At 39.5% G+C, this 7,056-nt stretch overlaps 1 long non-coding RNA gene across 1 annotated transcript; it reads left to right on the top strand.

Moving 5' to 3' along the window:
• On the top strand, positions 1 to 4,281 carry LOC142182734 (uncharacterized). Its single transcript, XR_012711746.1, has 3 exons — positions 1 to 360; positions 2,874 to 2,941; positions 3,960 to 4,281. It is a non-coding gene; the product is annotated as an uncharacterized LOC142182734 (long non-coding RNA).
• The last annotated feature ends 2,775 nt before the right edge of the window (positions 4,282 to 7,056 follow it).

Here is a 7,056-nt window from a genome sequence, read left to right as displayed (position 1 = left end):
TTATCTGAGGAGGAGCTAGACAAAAAATAAAAAATAAAACCCTTACACTAAAAAACGACGCTCTCATCTTCTCAAAAGAGAAAAAAACCAAAAACTTCTAGGAGCTTTCACCCCCAATTCTCTGAAAATAACAGACCCCTCCTCCTTCCTCTTCTTATCTCACTAGCACACACACGTAGATAGCGAAAAGGGGAGATCCAAATCTGAAAAAAAAAACTAAAAAAAACGAAAAGAAGAAGGAAGACAATAAGATCTGGAATCGATTTTGTAATCATAAATAGTTCAAAATTGAAGTTAATCTTTCTGGGTTTGAGTTGATTTTGCTTAAAAGTTGTTGTTCCTGTTGTAGAGAATCGAGAGGTAAGCAACTTCTTCTTTTCACTCTCGCTGAATCATCGACCTTCAAATATATAGCATGAAGATTTTTTCTCTTTCTGCACACTGATTAATCACGCCAATTTTGTTTTTTATTTGATGAGTAATTTTTAAATGAATCGAGTTGCGTTGCATTGTAGCATTCGTAGAGGCACGGAATTTTTCGCACAATGAATAAATTAATCGTTTTGAGCAAAACGTTGGTGTTTAAAATTCCGAAGAATGTTTGTTGCTCATTTATCCTCATTGATTGAACTTTTCTTTTGTGAAAGTGTATGCACAGTAGCATTGATCGTCAATTTTGATAAGAATACTGTTGCAGTTTGCTTGGTTATTTTAAGTTTAATTTTTTTTAGTTTGAAATTAGGTACTGTAAATGAAATTTCCGCATTTTTTTTGTCTTATGCAAATCTCACTCATAATTTGGACTAAATTGGAGGCTAGCAGTCTTTGTTGTGCAAAGATGTTTCATGACACAATAAAAATGATACAACCATCAGTTTTGGGAAACAGTGATTTGGTTATATGAAAACAATTGTTTAAGAATCGGTGTTCGTGTTTATAAAATATTTGGAGTAGCAGTTAAAGCTTCATGTATATGTGGTATCTATTAAATAATTTTTTTTATTTTTATTTTTTCAATTGTCATGTACATATGATATCTGATTTCCTTCCAACAATCTCAACTTAGAAAAAAATAATCCATGAATGTCCGTAGTTTGCTTTAGTTAAGTGAAAATCCTTTGAAATAATTTGAGGCGTGCCATGCAAAATAAAACCTCAAAACCCAGGGCCCTCACTTAACATTTTTATCCTTAGAAATCGAGGCGCACCGTTTAGTTGAATTTTTCATGGCCTTCACAAAGTTGAAAGTGCGTAGTTGCTTTAGGCGCGCTATTTAAAAACTACCTTCCTAAAATCGGTTGTGCATTTCATGTGACCCAAATCCAAATCCTAAAAATGTTAAATAAAATATATCGCGGATCGCGGGTGCATTTCATGTGGCGTGATCCAAAGACACGTTTTAGATGACGTTGAAAACTTCCTTTAAAATAATTAAAGCAGTTTAAAGTTAAAATGCACATAGGCTTAAAAGTGTTTTAAAATCAGATAATAGGCCAATTATAACAGTTGAGTGACCATGCTAAAATCACGGAATTCGGGAATACCTAGAGTTCTATTTCTAGGAAGGAAGAGACTATCGGGAAGCTAACTCTCGGCCGGGCTCGAAGCAGAAGGTAGAACGTAATATCTCTTGTTGGTTCAACTCATTAAGCTATTACAAAAGAGTCTAGCGGAGACAAAGAAAGAAGCCATTTTTACGGTATTTTCGCTTCCAGTCCGGATCCATCCTAAACCAAAGAGCGGGGCTAAGCGAGGGGCATAACGATACAGTGTTCATACTCGAGTTGCTCAAATCTAGTAGGAATATTGGGAATAGTAGGATCTAGTAGGAGCTTGCCTTGGAATGCAGTGAGGGGGCCCGGAGTTATTGAATTATTTCATAACCCAAGGAGAAGAATAGGACTCTTTACTAGTATCATAACCTCTCGATGGGAAATGGAACTTAGATCACGATGTGAACCTACTTATGAGTGAAATTTTACCTTCTCCAGGGTTAACAGAATTCTTATCTGGATTTCTGGTTCGCGGACTGTAATACAGAGTCAATCTTTTCCTCGATTCGGAATTTGAACCAGTGACTTGGGACACCATAAATTATCCCAAGTGGCGACTCTGAATTTTTAATAAATAAATAATCTCGTTTCGATTGTCACTTAACTTGGAAAAACTCCCTTATATACTCCCTTCCGGGGGTGTAGGTAAAAGGAGGTATGACCCCCGCAGAAGCGGAAGGCAGGCCGCAGATGCGGCCAAGCGGAAGATCAGTTGGATCCGCAGAAGCGGTTAGAGGAGCGCACCTGCCCTGCATCGCAGATGCGAAAATTGGCTCATAAGTGAAAACCGTAGATGTGGTGTCTTGGACCGCAGAAGCGGTACCACAGATGCGGTGTATATACCGCAGGTGCGAAAAGTATGGGTCAAAAAGTATAAAAGATTTTCTTCACAATTTTTAAGTTATTCTTCACCATTTTCATGCGGGTTTGAGCTTGCGGGAGCTATTTGAAGAGGGATTTCAAGGGGATTTCATAGAGGTAAGGTTTTTGGACCTTAAACTCGTTTCTATGATGTTATTTCACTGATTTGGCTTAAAATCAATGGAAATTAAGGGTTAAAAATTGGGAATTAGGGCTTGAGATTGGAGACCTTTGAGTGAGGGTTTGAGGGGTCATTTGTAGTCGGATTTTGGTACTTTTGATATGGATGAGCTCGTAGGAGGATAAGGAGTTTACTAATGTAATTTTTATCGGATTCCGAGGCGTGCGCCCGGGGGTCGGGTTTTGGTTAATTTCGGGATTTATGTTGTAATTTGATTATTTTCGCATGGTCTTCGTTCCCTTAGCATATTTTGACATCATGATTCTGATTTTGGATAGATTCGATGCGAGTTGAGGATGATTCGAGGGACAAAGGCATCGCGGGTTAGAGTTTCGACTGGATAGAGGTGAGTAATGATTGTAAATGTTGTCTTGAGGGTATGAAACCCCGAATTTCACATCGTTGTGCTATTTTGAGGTGACGCACACGCTAGATGACGAGCGTGAGGTCGTGCACAATTGGGGATTGTGACTTAGTCCCTCCCGTATGACTGTTTAGCTGCGTATTTGATTGAAAACCGCATGTTATCATCATGTTCTGGGCTGAATGCCATATTTGGGCCTTATGCCAACTGTTTTGGACCCTTAGGGGATTTTTACTACTATTCTTCACTTTTGACTTTATACTTGTACTCACTCATGCTATATTCTACTGTTTTTATAACTCAGCCATGTTTACTCTATTTGAAATCTTAAATGATATTTTGAGCTGAGCATCATATTTTGATGTGCCCGAGTGGCTTTTAGAGATTTCTGATTGAGTAGGGCCGAGGGTTTGTGTTATGAGGTTAATATGGGATCAGGTTGTGCGCCGCAGCGATATTGTACTGATTCGTGATTATGAGGCTGAAGGCCTGAGTTGTACGCCACAAGGTGGCTTGATATGAGGCCGAGAGCCTGTTTGATTATGCCACGAGATGGTTTGAAATTGTGCTTGGGCCGTAAGGGGGCCCTTCCGGAGTCTGTACACCCCTAGTGAGCGCGGGTACCCAGTTTGTGATATGATATAGCCTGAGGGACTGATGTTGTTCCATGTTATTGCCCGAGGGGATGATACGAGTGATTGTGAGATAGCCTGAGGGGCTGATTCTATTGGTACTTTGCCCGAGGGGCTGGTTTTATGTGTTTATCCTTTCTCACTACTTTTCATTCACTCGTTTAACTGTTAAAAGATGTTTTAAAGAAGCTTATACCAAACTAAGGTATTTTTACAAGTTTTTACTATTTTATTGCATTGTATTGGTTTTACACTGCCTTTTTGTAGCATTTTACTGTGTTTTACGTGTTTTTTTATCGCTCAGCTACTTTACTTTTATTACTCACTGAGTTGACGTACTCACATTACTCCCTGCACCCTGTGTGCAGATTCAAGAGCTTCAGGTCCCGCTAGCGAGGGCTGATTACTTACAGCAGGCTGTTCGGAGTTTACTAGGTAGTTGCTCGGCGTTCGCAGCCCAGTGCTTCTCCCTCTTATCTTACTTTCCTTGTACTAGATTCTATAATAGACTGTGTAGTCCTTTTCCAAACTCTTAGACGTATGTTTAGATACAAATGAATGGTGATATCCCGATGTCGAGCTGTGTTTATTTCCCCCTTTGTTCTGTTTCACTATATTTTGGGATTTATCACTTATTAATAACTTAAATTGAATTATTAAATTGTTTAAATAGATTGGGGATTTGTGTCAGCTGGCCTTGCTTCACGATAGACGCTATCACAACTGGGTTCAGGTTTAGGGTCGTGACATATCAATGGTTTGGGCCATTCGACCTCGGTAGTGCACAATTTACATTTACGTTGGATCGGGCCGAACGTCCTTGGTGGAGTTTTGTGTGTGATAATAGAACTGAAAGCCCTTTTTTTATAATCGGCATAGCTTCATTTTTTGAGAGATCAATTGTTTAAATAAAGGAAGTAATTTAGGTTGTTGAATGTGGTGAAACATTGTTCAGTTATTGCTTGTTCTGAGTTTTATTGTTACCTCTATATATATTTTCTGAGTTTTATTGTTACCTCTCTATATATTATGTTTAATTAGATCTTCATATTATTATATTGTTGGACCACTAGTAAGTATCGAAGTCGACCCCCCATCACTACTTCTTCGAGGTTAGACTGGATATTTACTAGGTACGTGTTGTTTTCATACTCATACTACACTTGTTGTACAATAACATGTATGTTTAGTGGCCTTGTGAGCGCATCAGCGTGGTTGATGCGGGGACTCAGGTGAGCTGCATTTCACGTTACGATCCGCAGCCAGCAGAGTCTCTTTTAGAACATTTGTATTTTTTTTCCTGTCCAAATTTGTATTCCAGACAGATGCTGCATTTTATTTTATTTTAGCTCATAGTAAATGTTCATGCACTGGTGACACCGGGTTCTGGGATGATTGAGGTATATTCAGTATTGAAATTGTGAAACCATTATTAATTATTCTGTAAAATTCATCTTTTACTAGTTAATTGAAGGAAACTTTTATGACTTCGAAAGTATTAGAATGAGAATTTAATTAACTATTTAGTGTTGGCTTGCCTTACAATGGTGTTCGGCGTCATCATTACCTTTAACGGATTTTGGGTTGTGACAACATGATATCAGAGGACTAGGTTTACATTGGTCTCGCAAGTCATGAGCAAGTCTAGTAGAGTCTTGTGGATCGGTATGCAGAAGTATGTACTTATCTTCGAGAGGCTACATGGCTGTTAGGAGCACTTCCCTTCTTGATTCCTCATCGTACGATTTGATTCCTCAGAGGCTTATGCCTTCATTTCCTTCCTATTCAATCCTATGCGATGTGAAGCGCTTGTTATAAATTGGGAATCAAGGAATTGTAATGGTACTACAGATGTGGTGCAAGATGTTTTACCCTGCGTATTTGATTGAGATATTGTCATCGCCTTGCGGAAGGCCGTTGTGTCATTTTAGCTCAGTATCAGTATTACCTAAGGCTTTGAGATTTGGAATTGATTATTATGGTGGTTCGTGTATTGCTATCGCACAGTATTGGTGTAATGGTAGGATGTTTGTCTATGCGTTGAAGTAGCGAATGACTTGGAAGAATATTTACTCAATGCAAGATTCAGAGATTCAGAATTTTATTTCCAGCGGAGGAAAGGCAGTCGGACTATGAAAGTTCAAGCTTGGGTTGATGAGGTAACGAGGACTTCATATTTTCGGGTGTGGTAGAACTTTCATCAATAATATGGTACAGTCGCCCTTGATCGAATGTGTTAAGTTCGCCGATGTTATGGTTCTCTTCAATTCTCCTTTGGGGGTAGAATATAGTGAATGGTGTCAGAGAAGCAGCTGTCAGAGATCGCATTATGCAGTGGTTCAGGATCGAATTGGCGTCCCTAGCGTTGACGGCTCAAGAAAGATGGTCTTCAGAAGGGTTAAAGTTGGCAGCGATCTATTGGTCCAAGTGCTAGGGAGATGGATTCTTGATTTAAGGAAACAACTGGGCAGCGAAGGATGAGGAAGGACATGTGGGAAGTATCATGTGGTGGTTAAATTTCTAGAATGCCAGGTGTACGAAGCAGAAATCGAGTAGTTGCTTAAAGGATATGGTTTGACCAAAGTGGGAGAGTGGCAGAGTAGAATATGGGTTCAATAGTGGGATAACTACACGCCTTAAGGAAAGTTTAGAGTGCTTTGGGATTTACGGTGGACGGTGAATGGGTCTACAAACTTAATTTGAAATATTAGTTATTATACAGCGGGAGATTGGATACAACAGAAAGGAGTTGCTTGATATGAAGAAGGATACAACATGACGTTGGATTTGAAGGTATTGCTGCATCTTTAATTGATGTCCCTGAGGAGTGAACGGACTTGTACTGCTGGTGAATTAGCATGGGCTTAGGATAGGTTACTAATTTTATAGTATTTGTACCCAGTGGAAAGACGTTGGAAGATGTCGACATGTAATTTCCACAGGTGGGTTATCTCCTGTGAGCAGGCTAATGGTCGTGTGGTGTTGACGAAGCTTCTGCGAAGAATCTACTGTCTATCTAGTAAGAGGTCGAATATGTAAATGAGGCTAGTGATTCAGAGTGTTCCTGAAATGTTAACAGAAATAATTTCGAGGAATTTGGCGGGTTAATTGTGCAAGATCATGTCAACGATGAAGGAAGAATCTTGGTGGGTTCCAGGTTATGCAAGGGTGGATTCAAGCTACATGAGAGAGCATCACTGCCTACGATTTGATTGCATGGTTATCTACTTGTGAGGTTTCTAGTTATTGGCATATTGGTGGGTTATTACGATTAAGGAAGGAGAACATCAGAGGTGATTTACAAGAAAGGTGATTCAGCCTGGTGATTTTTTGAGAGGGTGTTCATGTGCTAGCAAAGCCTTGGGGGTTTGATTATATTCGGGACCAAGTCAGAGTGGGTTACTTACAACAACGGTCCTAGTGGATTCAAAGGTTAAAGTATGTGCCTAAGGATTTCGAGTCCAT

The sequence above is a fragment of the Nicotiana tabacum genome, chromosome 7, assembly GCF_000715075.1.
Source record: "Nicotiana tabacum cultivar K326 chromosome 7, ASM71507v2, whole genome shotgun sequence".
Taxonomy (NCBI): domain Eukaryota; kingdom Viridiplantae; phylum Streptophyta; class Magnoliopsida; order Solanales; family Solanaceae; genus Nicotiana; species Nicotiana tabacum.
The sequence above is the reverse complement of the archived record's forward strand: the minus strand, read 5'-3'. Positions and strand labels throughout refer to the sequence as shown.